Source organism: Theobroma cacao, chromosome 9 (genome assembly GCF_053813885.1).
Source record: "Theobroma cacao isolate CCN51 chromosome 9, ASM5381388v1, whole genome shotgun sequence".
NCBI lineage: Eukaryota > Viridiplantae > Streptophyta > Magnoliopsida > Malvales > Malvaceae > Theobroma > Theobroma cacao.
In genome coordinates this window covers 17,419,180-17,440,846 of record NC_142647.1, presented here as the reverse complement: position 1 = coordinate 17,440,846, position 21,667 = coordinate 17,419,180, and the positions used below count along the sequence as shown (strand labels likewise).

The following is a 21,667-nucleotide window of genomic DNA, read 5'->3' as shown; positions in this document are numbered from 1 at the left end:
TTTTGATTCTTGGTATTTTTGGAACATAAGGGCAAAATGGTAATTTTGCCACTAGAGGACTAAATGGGAATTTTTATAAAATAATTTTTTTGCCCTATTTGGTTAATATTGATCAATATTAGTGTTATTTGAGGTTAAAAAGTAGAAATAATGTGATTTCGGTACATTTCAGAGTATAGGGGCAAAATCGAAATTTTTTCACCTCGAGGGCAAATCGGTAAATTTTTCGTCCCAGCACTTGTCAAGACCAAGGGATTTTAAATGTGGTAGGATTGGATAAATACCAGAATATTTGTGGTGGAAAATTAAGAAGAAAATGTCACGACCCGGTACTCCCTTCGAGCCCGTGACAACCGCTGCGGTGTCCTAGTAGACACTCATTGCTTGGAATGTCAACCCAAAACCCCGCAAGGCTTTACTATCAGTTTCTCTGTTCCCTTGTGAGCAACCATTGTCAAATATCGTGTTCTAAAAGATTTTAAGCTGTTTCCAACTTTAAACAAATAAAATATTAATTTTTCGTCTCACAAGGGTATTTTGGTCATTTTTCTCAAAAATTTTGAAACTGGCTAAAACGTAATATACAAGTACAAAACACATAATTCATATTCAAAATGAGTTTAAAAGTCTAAAATCTTCATTTAAAATGAAATTATGGTTATTTGAATATAATAAGAAAATAAAAGAAATATTAAGTAAAATATTCTATTTTCTTATAAAACAATATTTATAGAGTTATACGTGAATAATTTTTATAGCGTAAAAGCTAAATGAATTTATACATACTTAAATACAGTAAGCCAAAATATTTAATTTAATTTACAATAACAAGAGGGCCCCCGAATAAACAAAAGTAAAGAGGACTGTGAACCTACGGTTTGAAAAAATACAGATCCAACGGTAGTCCTCGATGAGATCAGCTATCTACAGTCTATACTGAACCTGAAATGGGTGGAAAGGAGGATGATGAGATTATAAAATCCCAATGAGTAAATAGACATCATCATAAACATCTAGAGTTGAGTACATTGAGACAATAAAGTAAATCATCATAAACTGGGTTATAGCATTAGAACACATTTTGTTCAAAATACGTAAAGAGGCTTATGAATCTCATAAAAATCTAGGCTTGTGTCATAAATCCATTCTCGGGGACACCTTGGCCGAGGCATCCTACCGAGACCGCCAAGGCTATTAAAATTCACATTTCACATAAATCATGTTTTTGTTTTGAAAATATAGCCGTTCCTTGGCATTGGCTGAGTTCCCCCTCACGTGGTGGTTTAGCGTGAAGTGAACCCTAAACTTTACCCCAAGAGATACCCTACGCGCCTCTCCATTCGAGGTAAGAATATAATGGGGTTTACCGTGCCCCTCTAAAAGGCTGGTCCACAGAAACCCCCTACTGCAATGATTAATTAATATATAATCCATCATATAATAAAACTCAATAACATGATATGGTAATTTTGTAATTTGCAGTTTTTCAAGGCAACCAAACAATTCGCATTTCAATACAATTGCCAACTAGCCAATCATGCTCAATTTATCATAAGCCAGTCAATTTAAACAATCAAATTGCCACAATTAACAGTCTCCGTGTACTCTATTTTTCAAAATCATTATTAATTCCAAAACAATTTATAAATTAATTTCATTGAAACTCATTTATTCATAAAACATGAAAATTTACCTTTTTAAATTCCTTTTTCCATAGAATTCATGAAAGCATCTAAAAACCACCCTAGATAATTAAAATGACAGTAAGTTTACTCATAATTTCTAAAATGCAGACTTTCGAAGCACTCTGTCTACTGGTCCTCGGATGCAATTTCCTTGCCTTTATTGGAAGACTTACCACCTTGACACAGTACAAAATCGAGAATTTCACCAAGTTGGTACTAAATCAAAATTAAACTAATTTCGACTACCAATGCATGATATGGAATGCAAAAATGCACTGGTAACTATCTAAACTCAGTATTGGCCTAATTCATCTTATCACCCGATTAAATTCCTAACACGTCCGTTTAAACTCCAATTTAATTCTTTTCAGTTTCTATACCTCAATTGCACCCAAATTAACTTAATGTCCCTCAATGTGGTGCAAATTATCAGTCCCAACAGTAAATTACGAAAATACCCCTAGTGGGTAAAAATTCGTATTTTTGCTCCGAAAATTCTCATTATTTTTCTAGGCTCATAATTCATCATTCCTTAACCAATTTTCCTAGAATAAAAATCAAACTCATCCTCATTCACTACATGGTAAATTCAGCCATTAATGGTTGTGGGAGAAAATAAATTCTTTTCTTATTGTTTTGTTTCTAAATATGCTAAACTAACTAAAAACACTAACATAAATTAAAATCAAATAAATCCAACAACTTTCTCTCTCCTAACCCATTTTGATCAGCCAACAATTCATCATAAAAACATGCAAATTAAGCATGGAAAATGAAGAGAAATGCTTAAGGAAAATAGATTTCAAGCTTAAGTTGAAAAATCCTACCTTTTTCACTTGTTTTCCTTGATTTTCCACACTTTTTCTCTTGAAATTCCTCACCTAGGGTTTGTTCTTCCTCTCTTTCTCTCTCTTCCTTGCTTGGCCGAATATTTGGAGAGTAAATGGCTGATTTATGCTGATTTTTTTAGTTAAATAATAAAATATCCTAAGCTTGACACATGGCATTTTCTTATTGGTCCATTTTTAAAATTTTAAAAATTTAAACATTTTATCTCCACCACATGATTAGTCAAGGGTCAAAGATGAAGATAAAGGAAGACCATGTGCTGGAAAAAATATCCTAGTGGTGGAAATTACAATTTTGCCCCTGAGGTGGCAAAATTACCATTTTACCCCTATACTCCAAATTATACCGAAATTAAAATTTTTCACTTCTAAACCTCAAATCATACTCCAATAAGTCAAATTATACTCCAATAAGTCAAATGGGGCCAAAAATTCTTTTCTAAAATTCCCATTTTGTCCCCAGGTGGCAAATGACCATTTTATCCCTAATTAGTGAAAATTCCGATTTGACTCCAAATTGATCCTCAAACTCCAAATTACCATTTTAAGTCATCCATGAACTGTGAAACTCTTAATCTCACCTTAAAATTCCTATTTGATCTAGCTCGAGGATTAAATAAACTTTGTTGTACCTCTAGGTACAATACCGACTTTTGTAAATTTTTCGGGACTCTTCTAGCATGTAATCATGCTATCATCACATGTATGTCATGAATAGTATTTTATAAGGTCGGGCTTTACAGAAAAAGTCAAAAAGTTAAAAAATTAGGCCAATAAGCATGTGACACGTGGCATGCTTGATTATTTTATTATTTTCTATAGAAATCAGCCCATTAAATCCCCAATTCTCTCACCATATTCTGCCTAGGCAACTAGCAACAAGAAAAAAGGAAGAACAAAGGGAAAAACAAGAAAACCTAGGTGGAAATTCAAAGAAAAAGTGAAGAAATCAAGGAAACAAGCTAGGTAAGTTAGAATTTCTTTAATTCTCCTTGATACCTAGCTTATCCATGCTTTTGTTCTTGATTTCCATGGTTGAATATTGAGTTATCATGATGAATTCAATTCTGAAAAATGGGTATGGAAGAGGAATTGTTGTTGGAATAATTTGATTTTAGACTATGTTAGTGTTTAGGGATAATTAAGCATGGTTATGAACAAAAACACAACAGAAATATTCAATTTCTCTAGGGTTCTTTGTTGGTTGAACCATGAGGGCTGAATATCAATTGAGGATTGTTTTTATTTCAAGGAAAATGGCTTGGAAAATGATGAATTAAGGTGAAACGATTATGTAGAAAAAATTTCGGTGCTGGTGCACCAAATGACCGAATTTTTCTATAAGGAACTGTGAGGGTTCTAATGTTGAATTTGGCTTTATTTAAATGGTATGTGGTAAATTAAGGTATTAGAGGAGAAATGGATTAATTTGGAGGTGATTTGGACACAATCGCTAATTAATCGGTGATCGGTCGAATTTAATAGATATTGCGATTAAGCGGTAATCAGACGTATTTTTGCATTTACATATTAAGCATTAGTAATTTAAATTAGTTTATATCAATTTAGGGACAATATAGTAAATTCCTCGACTTTGTTATTTGTCAAGGTAGTGAGACGTCCGAAAAAGGCAAAGGAATTACGCTTGAGGACTATTAGTCTGAGTGCACTCGGAATCTGGATTTTCGATACCGGTGAGTGGACTTGCATTTCAAACTTGTTTTGGGGAATATGAAAGATTCTATCCAACTTGTCTTAGAAAATGTACCTTGGGAACAAGCTTTTAGTAAAATGATTTTATATTGTGAAAATGTGCTATACAATGGTTTATGTGTTATCACAATATGATAAAATGCATGATATGCATTGGATGCTTCTTTGCATGTTGATTTGGACCCGACTATGTGCGAGTAGGAGTGCACATAAGCCGTTGCTGACCCGGCTATATGCGCATACGCCGTTGCATATGAGATGATGATGATGGTATGGTGTGCATGTTGATGATGGGTATATGGTTGTAAATGCAAATGTGTAAGCGTTTGTTTTGTTGAAATTTGGAAGTTTACATGTGTTACATGTTGCTATTGTTATTTTAGCAGGATGGCTTGTTTTAAGGGAAAAAGGGTTTGGAATAGTAGTTAGATGAAAATGGCCTTATTTTCAACCGGTGCATCATGATTGTCAAATTTACTAGTTGAGATTGCTTGTTCCCTTCTAATATTCACTCACTGAGTATTGTACTCACATTTTATAAAAATTCATGTTTTTAGATCAGGTGACTGTTGGACCCTAGATCGAGGAGTCCCCATAGTGCATCTCCTGGGTATGTGTCTGGCATTCGATAGTAATCTCTTTTATTGTAAATGTCTCCGCTGGAAGTTATGGGTCCTTTTGTATTGTGAATACAATCTAACAATGTGAATATGTGTATGCAATGTAAATTGCTAAATACATGACTGGTATAATGCATGTATATTATTATCAATAATGTCATTGTGTTTTGGCTATGTTCACACCCGGGAAAAGGTGTGTGTGTGTGCATGATATGATAAATTTGTTAAGTAAAGGTAAATGGATATGCTTGCTTGGGCTTAGTGAGCTATGCTCATTGAGCTTATGTGCCGATCATGGCCCGGGAAATTGGGTCGTGACAATATGTTTCCATGTACCTTTTTATAATGATTTTCATTTAAATAGCTTTATGATCTTTTAGAAGATTTGCAAGATAATGTTTAGATTTTAGCGGTTCATGTATGCTAACATTTAATTTTATTATTATTAGTTTATAATATCTATTGTTATATCAGTAGAATTAGTCCTATATATATTATTCTATGTAATGTGTAAACAATTATGGTTTACTGTTTATATGTAACGTCGTATAATCTAATATCTATGAAATTATGTAAGTTTGATTTTTCTTATTTTTGCTATTCTTATGATTGTTTTATTTCATTACTTTGTTTCCTTTCTTCTTATGTTATTTTTTTATGTTTATTTTAATTTGCATAACTATTACTTTGATTATAGTGTTAATATATTCTATTCATTATATTATCCTACATACTTTGTGTGTGTTTACAACTAATTTAGTTTTGTATCTTTTCACTAATAAAACCATTTTATACTGAGTATAATTATTTCTTTAACATCATTTTAACCATTTATAGTACGTTTGGTTTACAAAATAGACATGAATGGATTAGAATAGCTATTCTATAGGAATAGAATAAAATAGTTGTTATGTTGTTTGTTATAGTGAATGGAATAAGATAGGAATTACTATTATGATATATTGCAGTATTTGGTTAGTAAAAATAATATTAAAATAAAAAAAAATAGGTCATAAAAGATAAAAATACCCTTTATTGTATTAGCATTTATTTTCATAAAAAATAAAATTATCCTTATTATAATTTAAATACATATTTATCCCAAAAGACAATTATCCATCATAATTATATTTTATCACATATTTATCCCAAATGCAAAAAATAATTATAATTTACTTACATATTTTTACAAATGGATAAAATTATTCTAGAATATCATTTAATCACATTATTATCCTAAATGCCAATTGAATTTTATGTGTAGATATTTCTTTTTAGTCAATTCTTCACATATTACGGAGCATTTTAAAAATATTGTTTAGAGGAAATATAGGAGAAGAAATATTTGAGAAAAAAGGAAAAACTAGTAGAAACAGAAAATCATGTTTTTTGATATCTTAAATAGAAAATCATATCTTTTAAATTAGAAAGACGGTTTTCCATTTTTTTTTCAAAAAGAAGTAAGTTACGTCTTTTGATATATTAAATAACTAAAATATTAATGAGCCAACTAAAATAACATTTCATCTAATGGTGGACATGGATTTTGATAAATAATCTAAAAAAAAAAGAATCTCAATGAATATATAATGTCTCCTTAAATTTCAATACCATATTGATGAGTTTTTCTTTAGATGTATTCCATCAATCTTAGTTGATGATTGAGATTTCATTCTTATAAATGCAACTTTTCTTCTTTTCTAGGTGAATGGGATGATTGGCCAAATGCTTAGTGCCAGTGGTCAACCTCTAATGTAAAACATCAGCGTCTTCCATTTTGAATTATATTTTACATGTAAGGTATGGTATGGGGAAAGGTGAAGATTATAATACAACATATGTTTGTAATGACTTTCCAAATTACATTTTTTTTCCAAATTACAATATCTATGGGCAGTTTTTAATTCGTTGCAATATAATAAAGATTTTAGTTCTAAATTAAAAGCTTCATATGACTCTTATGCACAATGCTTCTAGAATTTTACTATATAAAGTATTACTTTGTTTTGTTTGGCACTTGATTGGTCTAGATGGAAGGAGACCTAGTTAGTCTATTTTCATCAAGTTTAAATTAGTTAACTAAGGTTAATTACGATGAATTAAAGCCTTATCCATTTAGAATTTACTTTTTAACTTATATTGTACAATGGAAAATTTTCTACTGGTTAGGAGCTTCATGAACCCATTCAATTAAAAAGTTCTTGTAACCTGAGTTTCATCCTTAAAACTGCCTATGCTCTATGATAATAAAACATGAAAAAACTCCCTTATAATGAAATTAATCTAAATTACATTACACTAATCATTAATCAATCAGTAGATATATAGGCTGATGGTGGATAGGAAGATCTGCTTGATGTCAAACTCAAAAATGAAAGTTCATTCTTGTTATCATCTTAAAATATAATGTTCAGAATGCGAAAATAAAAGAGAACATACACCATAACTAGGATATAAACGTTACAATTACTTTGTGGTGCTGAGGAAACATAAATGCCAAAGAGAGAAATAATTTGTCTTTGGATCTGGATAAGCATTCCACTTCTGGCAATAGAATGACAATTTACAAGCAAAACTATGGCATATTAGCATGGAAAGAAAGAGAGAATGAAATAGCCTCGTCTCAAAAACTAAGGTATAATTTACAAAAATACATTGGCCTTGGAAATAATGGATGAATATTCATCCTATTACACCAACTTACAACATGCATAAAACCAATAAGGTAGCCATAATAACATCATCACTACACTGTCACAACCTAAATTTTGGGCTATGACCAGCACGTGGGCTCAGTGGGCATAGCGCACTAGGCCCAAGCAAGCCTCTTTATGAGATCCTGTTCCTCTTTCCATCCATCATCTTTAAAACCATGTGTTGTAATTCTCAACGATAAATGTTTCAGTAATATTCTATAGCAACCAAATATTCATATTTGTATTATCTCAAAGTACTGTCATTCATTGTCGTCTCGTAAGGGCATCATCATCAATCCAACATATACATACTTCATTTATAACATGACTCTTAGTAGTTTACATTACATATGCGTGTACACAAACAAAAGACTATCAACCGTCAGCAGAGTGACTTTAAGTGAAGGTACCGTTATTGAGATGCCATAGTACCTACCAAGAAGACAAGCATACATGGACACTCAATTTAGGTCCCAATTACCTCTAAATCTAAAAACATGAAGTTTAAAAACGTGAGTATAAAACTCAGTAAGTGAACATAAGAAGGGAACAAGCAATCGATAAGAAGAACTTGGAAATCATGATGCCATTGTTTCAAAAATAATGCAATTGATTTAATTTCTTACTAAAACCCCTCATCTCAAACTTTGTTTAATAACCTCATAGTGTTGCAAAAACCCATGATCAATCCATGAAGTTAAATGGGTGAAAAATATGTCAAAATCAAGCAAGGTAGCAAGCATGACAGCTAGTTTCTTGCTGTAGCGAGAAACATTCTTAGTTTGCATATATTTTGGTTTTTCTAGTATATATCCCACTACAGAAGTCTAATTGACCTGACTTTTTTACCATTAGAAAGCTAAGAGGCTAGGCTACAACTTTTATGTTTACTACTTTGCCCAGTTCTAATTGGAAGATGGTCAAAATTGTTGTCAAAGTGAAAGCACTACATTAGAATTTTGGAACCACCTAAGAGTTTCTCGCTACAGCGAGAATCCATTTTCGCTGTAACAAAATTCCTCGCTGCAGCGAGAAACAAGGCTGGTTTGTATCCCCACCACCCGAGAGTTTTTTGCTGCAGCGAGATTCAGGGCAGATGACAATTAAGGAATTTTCACATGCCACAAAATCCATTCTTACCATATTGCACATCGAAGTGAACACATTGACAATAATCAAGTTTCTCATTATTCATTTCAATCACATATTACAATCATAAACTTTCTATCACATATACATAAATAAACATATATAAACACGTACACCAACCCACTTCATTCATCATCATGTGCACTCCATACTCGGACATTCTATCATCATCATGTGTGCACTCCCTACTCGCACACTTCAACATCATCATGTGTGCACTCCCTACTCACACACTTCAACATCATAACACAACATTATTCATCAATGCACATCATATATTCATATATATACATACCAACATAATATAGGAGCACATGGATTCATACTTTTACACATTTCACATTTTCACAACATCAAAACATTTTATCAAGAGCTTGTTCCTATGCATAATTTAATGAAAAGCCAAGTAAAATCATTTAAATGCTTCATCCCAACACATATGTATTTCCCAAAAACACTTTGATGCAAGTTCACTCACCGATATTTGTTGAATCTTTAATTGACTCTAACTTCGATTATTACTTCAAACGAACATGTGAGGCCTCATTGGAACTTATCACACACAATATAACCATAAAAAATATAACAGCCCACAATTCTAATTATTAGCCATCTCTAACCACCTAAAATCAACCCTAACTCATCTCTCACCTTGGTGGACTTATAGTTGAACTCCTTTTCAAGAGTTTTCAAGCTATTATGGCAAGTCTCTTTTTCTCTCTCTAAAACTTCCAATTAGTGAGAGAAAGTGCTGAACAAAGACTTTTGAGGGTTTTAAGGTGGGAGAGTGAAAGAGCACAAAATGTTCTATGAAAAAGTGCTCAAAAGCATGAAAATTGAAGCTAAAGAGAGAGAGTTATGGAAGCTTTAAAGGAGGCTTCCATGGAAGATGAAGAAACATGAGATAGGAGGAAGAAGAACAAGGAGTTGCTGGAAAAATGAGAAAGCTGCTGGAGAAATGAGATATTTATAGCCTAAGCTTATCCAAACTTCACTTCAATTACGAAAATGCCCTTAACAAGTTGGTTTTGTCTTCTTCCAATCCTTTGTGCAATCTTTTTACTCTTTTGACACTGAGACAAAGTCCATAATAGTTTAGAAATACTCGGGTTCACAAAAACTTAAAAATTTCGATCTAAGATGAAAAATGACCATTTTGCCCCTACCTTGGAAATCATCATTATTTCTATTTTCTTCGTCATTTTATCCTTATTTTCATCATTCATTTATGTCTTAAGCCTACTTAGGCCTTAATAACATTAGAAACCCCACTTCTAGGAGCTCACCAAGAAAATGACCAAACTACCCCTGTTCCATATCATAGGGTCTACCTCCGCTACATGTTTGTGAAGGTCGAGGTCTCACATATACAACCATCAACACAACGGTAAGCTCAAAAAGGTTCAAACTTGTCAATGAACCTCTTAATTAGCATCAACATCAACCACAAGTGTCAAAAAATTACAATATCATGAACTTACCTTCATAAAAAGTTTTCGAGCTATCTAAGCTCAACGATCAGCAAAAAAATGTCCTAAACCACTCAAGTCTTCGATCAGACACAATATTGAAAAACACAAACATAGAGTTGGAGATTCAAAAAGTTTGAATGAAGTAATAACCTTTTCCCTCGCTGTCAATCTCTTAACTTGACTTAAAATCCCATCCAACTCTTAAGCCTTTTATTAGATGTTCACCTTAGCCCTAACACTCTTATTGAACTCAATTCTAGCCTATTTTACTTTTTCACCCAATATCATAGCAACAATAATAATTGATTCGGATGTAATGGGATCACCTATTTCATTTCCTTTTTCCTCTTCCTTGCTGAAGTAGTTTCACTTCTAGAGGCTAATGTTCGAGGTTGAATATTGGAAAAATCCTTATCATCGAAACTATATCCAACTAAGTTTTCACCTTTAATTTCCTCATTATTGTATCATTACGTTCTTGCATTTCTTTGAGGATATCTCCTACAATTTGTGCATCTTTTCCTATTGTATGATCTTTTGCATAAATATCATTAAACTCATTAAAGAAATGAACACTTTTTCTTTCAAAAGGGCAACCTCTTTGTGACTCTAATAACACTAAAAAAAATGTGACAATTAGTTATATTATTATTAAGAAACTAAAAAGAAAGTATTTAAACAAGTTCAAACTAAAAACTTACTTGTATGTAAGATTCCCATACAGGATCATCAATAACAATCATGTTCTTTGGATCATCTCACATAAATCCACTAGTATGTGCCCCTTTTACCATAAAATATATAACAATCCAATTTTTTTTCAAAGTCTTTATTCTAGACTCTATATGGTATTTTGTCTTTAAGTTTGCATTTAGTAATTTTGTTGCAAGCATATTTTCAAGTTCTATTACATAACCCTTTCTAAAACTCGTGCCAGCATTATGTATTCCTATATTGTGCAAACCAATTGAACTTTAAAGGAGTGCAACATCTTCATGATCATTCCATTTTTTTTTTTGTTCTTTTCGAATTTTGAGAAGCAAAGGTTGAAAATGCAAATATTGTTTTTTACCATACACCTAATATTTGATTATAAAAAAATAATTACAATGCTAAAAAAAAATAAAGAGATATATCCAATTTAATAGATTAAAACTTGTCAAAATTTATTTACAAGATAAAAAGTACAACATAAACAACAATTAGCAACAACAAATGAGAAAACATTAAGACACTAATAATAATTGAGAAAAGAACACAACAACTTGTAATAACAAAGGAAAAAGAACTAAAATAGTCCTTCAATTAACAATATGCCTAACAAATATCAATCTTCATTTTGCCTAGATACTTGCCATTCATTAAGCATTTGATTTGTTAATTCCATTCTCCAATTACTCCAAATATTAGTAAGATCAATAGTACATATTGAATCCTTCTCAACTGCTGCGTTGGTTTGAATTTATTCCTCTAAATCAACTTTAATAGAATCAAAACTCATTTCTCTCCTAATAAAATTATGAAGCAAACAACAAGTTATAATAATTCGATTATGTATCCTAATGGGATAAAATGATGGACTCCTAAAGATACCTCACCTCATTTTTAACAACTCAAAACACATCTTTATAACATTGCAAGTAACTGCATGTTTCATATTAAAAATTCTTCAAGATTGCTTGGTTCATGGCCTTAACACCATTCATTTAAATAATATCGTTAACCCCCAAAAGGTGCAAGAAAGCCCTCATAATTTGTATTGCCTGTAGTTAGACATGTAAATTCTAATAATGTCATTGATAGATCTATAGTAAAAAGTTTAATTAAAATACTTAATGAAGCTAATGGAATAGCTAAAATGTTTAGAACCACAAGAGACAAGTTTAGAGAATCAGATAGTACTTCTATTCGACTAAAATTAATTGAATCTTGCAATGATCATGATAGAAATCATGCAATTCGTACTACAACAGAAGTTATTGCATTGATTGTTGGGGATATAGGACAATTAGATAGCCATCACGATATTATTATTGAGCACAGAACTAATGGTGTTAAACAAACAAGTGAGCTCTATCCCTTTTTCATGGCAATGTAGTATTCTCTGTTATTTCTTTATGCGAAGGATGGATATATGCTTGATATTAGTTATGTCGATTCCCCTATGAAGCATAAACTGAAAAGGAAACAAGTCACAATGAGAGAATATTATGCTTATGTAATTGAATAGTGAAATCCTACAAAGAGCACATTGTTGAGAGGTGGTAGATTGTGTTAACAATTTATTACTGATGCTCTTTCTGCAGTTAAGGAGATGAGTTTATTGTTTATAAGAGATAATCAAAAAAGTCTCAGGTATGAAGTTTATAAAGGGTTGAGGGATGTTGTTTCAAAAAGTGATGTACAAGGTAATACAATAAGGAAACAAGTCATTTTGCCTGCAACGTTTATTGAGAGTGCTCGATATTTGTTCTAAAATTATCAAGATACAATGGCCATTTACCGATATTATAGTTGTTCAAATTTGTTCATCACATTTATCTATAATGCAAGATGGTTAGAAATTAATGAAGCTTTATTGATCATATTTGGTTAACGAGCACAATATAAACTTGAAATAGTTTCAAGAGTGTTTAAGTTAAAATTACATTATTTTATGAAAATTTTGCTTAAGAAAAAAACATTTTGGACCAATGTGTGGAGGTACATTTTTTTTTATCTATTTTGTCTAGTAAATGTTCTTTTAATTATAAATATTATTATATTTTAATCATTGTATATTACTAACAATTTTTGTTGTTTTTTTATTTTCTTTCCATTTGAGGTTGTGACATATACCATTGAATTTCATTAACGTGGCTTTCCACATGTTCACATATTACTTTGGTTAGATGCTGTTGCAAAGTGTAGAAATGGAAATGATATGAACATAATTATATCAGCCGAGATACCAAGTAAAAATGATGATCCCATTGGGTATGAAGATGTGACAAACTTCATGATTCATGGACCGTGCTACACTCTAAATCCTTCTTCTCCATGCATAGTCAAAGGTAAATGTTCTAATTTTTTTCTAAAGAAGTATCAATCTGAAACTATAGTTAATGAGGATGGATATGCTCTTTAAAAGAGAAAAGAAATAATGGACAAGTCATCTGTTATTGTGAAAAATGGTGTGGAATTGGACAATAGGTTTGTTGTTCCTCATAATGTAGATTTAGTTGTTAAATATCATGCTCATATTAATGTGGAACTGTGCAATAAGTCAAGGGCCATAAAATACTTATTTAAGTATATTAACAAAGGTCCAGTTAGAGCAAGGGCTATAATTCTAAATAGTAATGTACATGTTGATGGACATGAGAATAATGCAACCAGAAATTTTGATGAAGTTAAAACGTACTTAGATTGTTAGTAATTATCAACATAAAAATCATGTTGGAGGATGTTTGCATTTGATATACATCATCATCAATCTACAATAGAAAGATTAATCATTCATTTGCCAAAAAAACAAAATGTGTGTTTCAATGAGGCAGATGATTTGTCCAGAGTGATGCAAAGACCATATGTAAGAAAAATAATGCTAATAGAGTGGTTCCTAACAAATCAACTGTGTGAATAAACAAGATTTATTTATGTTGACTTTCCAATAGAATGGGTTTAGTCAAAGTTTGAGACAATATGGAAAAAAGGAAAAAAAAGTAAATCAATTAGAAATACCACTTATATTCATCTAGTAACAGGTAAACTCTATTTCATAAGAATGTTGTTAAATGTTGTCAAAGGTCTAAAAAGTTTTGAAGAAATAAGGATAATAGAAAGTGTGGGATACCCTACATTTCAAGCAATGTGTGAGGCATTAGGTCTTCTTGGGGATGATCGTGAATGGATTGATGCAATTGGACAAGCTTCAGAATAGGCAACAAATGAACAGCTACAAGAACTATTTATTACAACCATTATGTATTGTCGAGTTGGAGATCCATTGAAACTATGGGAACAAAGTTGGAAATTACTTAGTGAAAATATTGAATATAGATAAAGCAATCTTTGGAGTTGATTGTTATGAAATTCCACACAAAGATCTCAAGCACTATACATTGGTATCTCTAGAGTAAATTTCAATAGAAATTATAGTTCACTTTTAGAGTTTAACCTGCCAACATCGAGAAGGTTCAATGTATGTTATCGATAATAGATTAATTCATGAAGAGCTAAAATACGACTTACGTGAATTACAACAAGTGCATTTGTAGTACTAAGAAACCTTGAATTTGAAACAGGTATATATACTTGAAGTTGTTAAACGATCTGTAGAAAATAATGAAGGACAGATGCTGTTTGTGTATAGACATGGTGGAACAAGGAAGAAGTAATTATGAAACACAACAATTTCATAAATTAGATCTACAAGAAGAATTATGTTTGCTGTCGCTTTATCTAAAATAGCATCTCTATTATTGTCAGGAGGATAGACAGCACATTCAAGATTCAAAATACCTTTAAATATTGAAGAGTGTTCAACATGTCAAATAAAGAAAGGTATACAACTTGTTAACTTAATTGAGAATACCAGTCTTATTGTTTGGCATGAAGCTCCTTGGTGCATAGATATTCTTTTGAGGCTTTGGAAAAAGTTACGAGATCTACTTAGTAACAATGATGATACTAACAGTGGTGACAAACTTTTGGTGGAAAGATAATATTGTTAGGGAAGACTTTAGACAAATTTTGCCTATAATGGAAATTGGAACAAAATTAGAAATAGTTAATGGATCAATAAGCCAATCTCTGTTACGGAAACATTGTTGCATATATCGATTAAAAACAAACATGAGACTTTTACAACTAAGTCATGATGAAAAAACCAAGTTACAAATTTCTACTTTTGCTCAATGACTATTAGATATAGGAGATGAGAAAATTGAGACTTCTTCTTATAAAGCTAAATAAAAGCCATCATGGATAAAATTGCTTGAAGATTTATTATTACTTTTTATTGAAAATCCAATAGAGACTATTGTCTCAATAATGTATGCTAATCTTCAAGATAATTTTACAAAAGTAGGTTATTTGAGACAAAGGTCAATCATTACTCCATATAATGAAATTGTCGATTTGATAAACTCATATGTGTTTGATTTAATTTAAAGTACATTAAAGTCGTATAATAGCATTGATGAAATATCAAAAGCTTCCAATCGTTCTTCGAAACAAGAACTAATATATCCGGTAGAATTCTTAAACTCACTTAACTTTTTTGGTATTCTAAGTCATGAACTAAATTTGAAGGTAAGTACAATTGTGATGTTGTTAAGAAACATAAACCAGAAATTTGGTTTATGCAATGGAACTAGGATTTTGATTATCAAAATAAGTAATAATCTCATAGAAGGAAAAATTATATCAGGAAGTTTTGCAAATAGTATAGTATTTATTCCGAGAATTGCCATGACAATCAAACAAAGAAAATGGCCTTTTGTATTTCAAAGGAAATAGTTTTTGGTTAGGCTATCTTATAGCATGACAATAAATAAAAGTCAGGGACAAACTTTAGATATTGTTGGTTTATATTTACCAAAACCTATGTTTACATATGGTTAGTTGTATGTAGCTTTATCAAGAGCAACATCACGACAGGGGTTGAAGATCATTGATTTGAACGATGATAAGAAACAGGCAAATCAAACAAAAAAATAGTTTACAAAGAAAGTTTTGACAATCTCCAAACTGGTTATTGTGATTTCTTCCTTTATTAGAAAAATTATTACTTTGTATTTTCTTACTTTTTCTTATTCCCTTTTGCCTGAACTAACTTCTTTTGTATTGTGCACTCATCATCGATACATTTTATTACTTGATTAAAATGTGCTTTATTTCTTAGGCTTTTTTTGTTTAAATTGAATTCTTTCGTGCTTCACATTTTCTCTGTTTATAATTCGTAAATCTACTTAATATTTGAGATTTTACATTGCAATATTTCTACATATTGAAATGCAAAGACTTGCATGAATAAAGTCTTTTATTTTTTTACAAACATTTAACATTCAATAAACCCAATTTTATTTAATGTCCTTGGTCAGCTACAAATGAACCAGCAATATCTGACTGATTTGCAACTTTTCAAACCACCAAGTGTTGTAAAGGTCAAGGTACTAAGGATATGGCAATCCACAACACTAGATAATCCTCAAAATATACTAAGCCTCGAATTTTTAGTTACTGATGAAAAGGTAAATTGTCAAACAACTTTAGTTTCATTATATTACAAATATTTGTATAATTATAAATTAATATTAAACCAACCATAAGCTGTTCTAACAAATGACAAAAAAATGTGATGCAAACGATCATTAGAAGTTTAGATGCACCACACTTTGCACCAATACTAAAGGAAGGTGGTCTATACTTGATTGACAAGTTTCAAGTCATGAAACCAAAAACCAACATCAATGTTTTATCTGGAGAGCTAATGATGCTTCTATCAAGGATAATAGAGGTTAAAGAAATTCATGAAGATAACGTTGTATATCTTGCCTACCATTTTAACTTTGCTAATTACAAAGCTTTCCATGATAGGATATACCAAAAGAAAGTGTTGGCGGGTACTATTATTAAAAAACTCAATGATAAAACTGTATTCCATAATCTATTGTCTAACTTGCATGCTTAAGTTTATGTTTAATAATGTTGCAGATGAAACTAGAGTTCTTACAACAATGACTCATGTAACAAATGTGTAGCTCAATAACATGAACATATATATCCAGAAGCATGACATATACATTCAAGACTCAAAGTAAGAAAAGTAAATAAGCAAATACTTAAACACTTCAATGAAACTTTTGTTCGTATGCATAACTTTCATATTTTATGATAATTTTCAACAGTTATGAGACTCTAAAAGTAGTGCTATATGGAGACTTAGCATCAACCATAGAATAGGAACATTTTTTCTACAAGAACACAAATGTCAGTTTGCATTTACAAGACAAATGATCAAAACTTACCAACGTGAATATAATCTACTACTCTTTTTCACATTGTAATAATCATTGTACACACAAATTACATTCATCTTTAACTGGTCATTCGTTGTAGGATCTTTATACACCTTATCTTGTTTACTAACAAGAATCTACATAGATACAAAAATTCCAGAGGTCCATGAACTTAAATCAAGATAATGTATAGGTCAACTCTATTGTGTCATTTTACAATCAACAACAACTATCAAATACTGCACCAATATTCAATCTAATATTTACTATTAGGTATGTCACGACCCGAAACCTCCCTCAGGCCCATGACAATCGCCGCGACGTCCCGATTGACACTCATTATCCGGAACGCCAATCGAAACCCCACAAGGCTTACATATCAGTTTCTTTCCTTTCTTGTGAGCAATCGTTGTTAAATATCGAGTTTTTAGAGAATATACACTATTTTAGATCAAAAACAATCAAAATAAAATTTTCGCCACACAGGGGTATTTTGGTCATTTTTTTCTCAAAAATTTCAAAACTGGCTAAAACGTAATATACAAGTACAAAACACATAATTCATATTCAAAATGAGTTTAAAAGTCTAAAATCTTAATTTAAAACGAAATTACGATTATTTGAATATAATAAGAAAATAAAAGAAATATTAAGGGAAATATTCTATTTTCTTATAAAACAATATTTATAGAGTTATACGTGAATAATTTTTTATAGCGTAAAAGCTAAATAAATTTATACATACTAAAATACAGTAAGCCAAAATATTTAATTTAATTTACAATAACAAGAGGGACCCCGAATAAACAAAAGTAAAGAGGACTGTGAACCTACGGTTTGGAAAATGCAGATCCAATGGTAGTCCTCAATGAGATCAGCTATCTACAGTCTATACTGAACCTGAAATGGGTAGAAAGGAGGGTGGTGAGATTATAAAATCCCAATGTGTAAACAGACATTATCATAAATATCTAAAGGCGAGTAAAATGGAGGCAAGTTTAAACAACAAATTTCAACCCATTTCATAATGTTTTCAATTTATTTCTTAAACCATAAAATATTTGTAATTTACCAAAACAGTTGTTAAGGCTTATGTCTTTTATTAAAATAAGGCTCAAGCCAAAACTAATCCTCGGGGATACCTTGGTCGAGGCATCTAACCGAGTCCGCCAAGGGTGTTAAAATATTCACACGTGAAACACATTTTTATTTTTAAAACAAGCCGTCCCTTGGCGTTGGCCGAGTTACACATTCACGTGGGGGTTCGACGTGAAATGAGCTCTAATACTACCCCGGGAGTTACCCTCATCGCCTCTACAACCGGAATAACTATATAACTGGGTTTACCGTGCCCCTCTAATAGGCAGTCCACGGAAACCCCTCACTGCAGTGACTAACCCACCAATTTTAATAAAATTTCGACAGTGTAACGTGACTTTTATTTTTTTATCCAGCCTGCATAGTAAAAACAACTTACATAAATTTCCCAATGCGCTCACAAAATATAGCCACATATACTCATTTCTCATAAGTCATTCCTAGGAAAATATATATTTTTCAAGTCAATTTGCAACCTCCAATTACTCAATTTCATAATCAATACAATATATTTTTATTTGTCATATTTATTCCTAAAACATCAAAAATCCCGTTTTAATCTCGTTTTCATTTCATAAAATACATAAAGGGCAATTAAAAATAAACTCTAGATAATTTACAATAATAATAAGTTTACTCACAGTTTGTACAAACTAAAAGCTTTCTAAGCGCCCCAATCACTACTCGCCGGGTACGACTTCCTTGCCTTTTCCGGAAGGCTCTCCTCCTAGACACATTGTAAAAATTTACACAATTCATCACATTATGCTAAATCACTATATATTTGACTTAAATCCTATACTAATGCATGGTATGAAATGCAGTAGCCAAAAATGGCTTAAACGCGGTATTAACCTATTTTTGGCACTTTACCCGATAAATTGCTAACGCACTCCATTTTAGGTCTAAATTGTCCCATTTTCTCTCCAACATTTCTAACCATTAATTATCAGCCAATATCCCTCTAAAATCACCAAAATCAGCTCACTCTCTTTCTTGGAAAATTCGACCAAAAATGGGACATTAACTCGGTTAATTTTCTACTTTGTTTTTCTATCACGTTTAATCATTTTTCATCATTTTCTCTTCATTTCCCTTAGAATAAAATCAATTCATCATCATTGTACAGCATTAAGCATCCAGCCAAGAGTGGGTATTGTGAAAATTTCATGCTTTCTTGCCCAATTTAATTTTTATACACATTTAACTAACTAAAACTATCAATTTAACTAAAAATCAAAACCTAAAAATTCCAAAATTCTCCCCTTTGAATTTCGGCCAGCACATGGTGTCACTCTTTGATCTCTCTCCTCAAGCATGCCCAATGGAAATAAAGGCATAGAAAAGGTAGAAATCAAGCTAAAATCGAAAAATCTTATCGTTAGACGCCTAAACGGACGAAATTCGTAATTTCCCCTTTGAATTTTCTTGTTTCTCTTTGGTTTTTCTTTTTTTCTTCCTTTCCTCTCTATTTCCTCTCTTGTTCTTCCTTATGGCCGGCCAGCACTTAAAATGGGGTTTAAATGGGCTGCCTTTTCATTAAAATAATATTATATCATTAAAAAAATACCAGGTGTCACTTTCCCATTGGCCCATTTTTAAAATTTCATCCATTTGTTTTCAAATTTTCACCATACACTTGTCCCATATATTCATAGCTTAGATAAAATTCTCAGACTTATCCAAAGTCTCGGTGGAGTAATTTTTGAAATTTACACTTTTGCCCCCGTAAAAGTGAAAAATTATATTTTTGCCCAAAAAACTGAAAAATTGCCCATAGACATATTTTTCATCCCTTATACTCATACCATTCTCCAATTTGTCAAATTTGATCTAAATTCTCTCAAAATCTCAAATTTTATCCTCGGGTGGTAAAATTACGATTTTTACCCTTACACTCCAAAAGTCACCAGAATTAAACTTTTTCACTTCCTATGATTAAATTATACTCCAAATAGTTAATCTTGGTCAAAAATTTCACTCCATGATCAAATTATTATCTTAGGTGGCAAAATAACGATTTTTGCCCCTAAGCATCAAAATTTTCGATTTTACCCCAAATGAACCTTCGAACTCCGAACAATCATTTTTAGTCATTCCTTGACTATAAAATATTAAATTTCATCCTACAATTCCTATTTGAACTAGTTCGAGGTTAAATCAATTTAAGTGTACCGTTAGGTACAATATCGGGTTTCGTCTATTCTTAGGTACTTTTCTAGCATAATAACATGCTACTCAGTGCATGTATGTCATGACATGTGTTTATAGGGTCAGGTTTTACAACTTACCCCCCTTAAAAATAAAATTTTGACCTCAAAATTTCACTTACCAGATTCGACAAATAGATGCGGGTATTGGTTCCTCATCTGATGCTCTACTTCCCATGTCATTTCTTCCATTCGAGCATTCTTCCACAATACTTTCACCATTGGAATGCTCTTGTTCCTCAGCACTCGATCCTTTCGATCTAGAATACGTACCGATTGCACCTCGAATTTCAAATCTTCATGCAGTTCAATCGGTGGTGTCTCTAGAATGTGGGAAGGATCGGGAACATACTTTTTCAACATCGAGACGTGGAAGACATTATGGATCCGATCTAACTCCGGGGCTAATTCAAGTCTGTAAGCCACTGGCCCAATCCTTTCAATGATTCGGAATGGTCCAATATATATCGGGTTGAGCTTTCCTCTCTTCGCAAATCGAATCACACCTTTCATTATCCAATAAAACACCATAATTTACCACAATAATATAATCAAATAAAACTTAATACCACAAAGTATTCAGATTATTACCTTTCCAAGGAGAAACCTTAAGAAAAACTCTATCATCGAAAAACTCTATCATCGATCTCAAACTCCAAGTCTTTTCTCCGTTTATCTGCATAGCTCTTCTGCCTATCCTGGGCTACCTTTAGCCTCTCTTGTATAACCTTGATCTTGTCATTAGTTAGCTCGATCAATTCCACACTCACTAACTTCCTTTCACCCACTTCATCCCAACAAAGTTGAGTACGACATTTTCTTCCATATAAAGCTTTGTACGGTGCCATACCAATGCTAGACTGAAAACTATTGTTGTAAGCAAATTCCACCAATGGCAAATGTCTGTCCCAACTCCCAATAAAGTCAATGACACAAGCCCGTAACATATCCTCCAAGGTCTGGATAGTCCTCTCTGACTGACCATCCGTCTGTGGGTGAAAAGCAGTGCTAAATTTCAATTTGGTTTCAAGAGCTTCTTGAAATTTTGGCCAGAATCGAGAAGTGAATCGAGGATCTCTGTCAGACACTATAGAAACGGGAACTCCATGTAGCCTCACAATTTCATCTATATAGAGCTGAGCCAGCTTCTCAATAGAGTATGTACTATGGAC

At 31.9% G+C, this 21,667-nt stretch overlaps 1 long non-coding RNA gene across 1 annotated transcript; it reads right to left on the bottom strand.

The window, feature by feature from the left end:
• Positions 1 to 691: 691 nt before the first annotated feature.
• Positions 692 to 2,609, bottom strand: LOC148760798 (uncharacterized). The gene is made up of 2 exons (XR_016028255.1): positions 2,513 to 2,609; positions 692 to 942 (listed from the first exon to the last, which is right to left on the bottom strand). It is a non-coding gene; the product is annotated as an uncharacterized LOC148760798 (long non-coding RNA).
• Between the last annotated feature and the right edge of the window lie 19,058 nt (positions 2,610 to 21,667).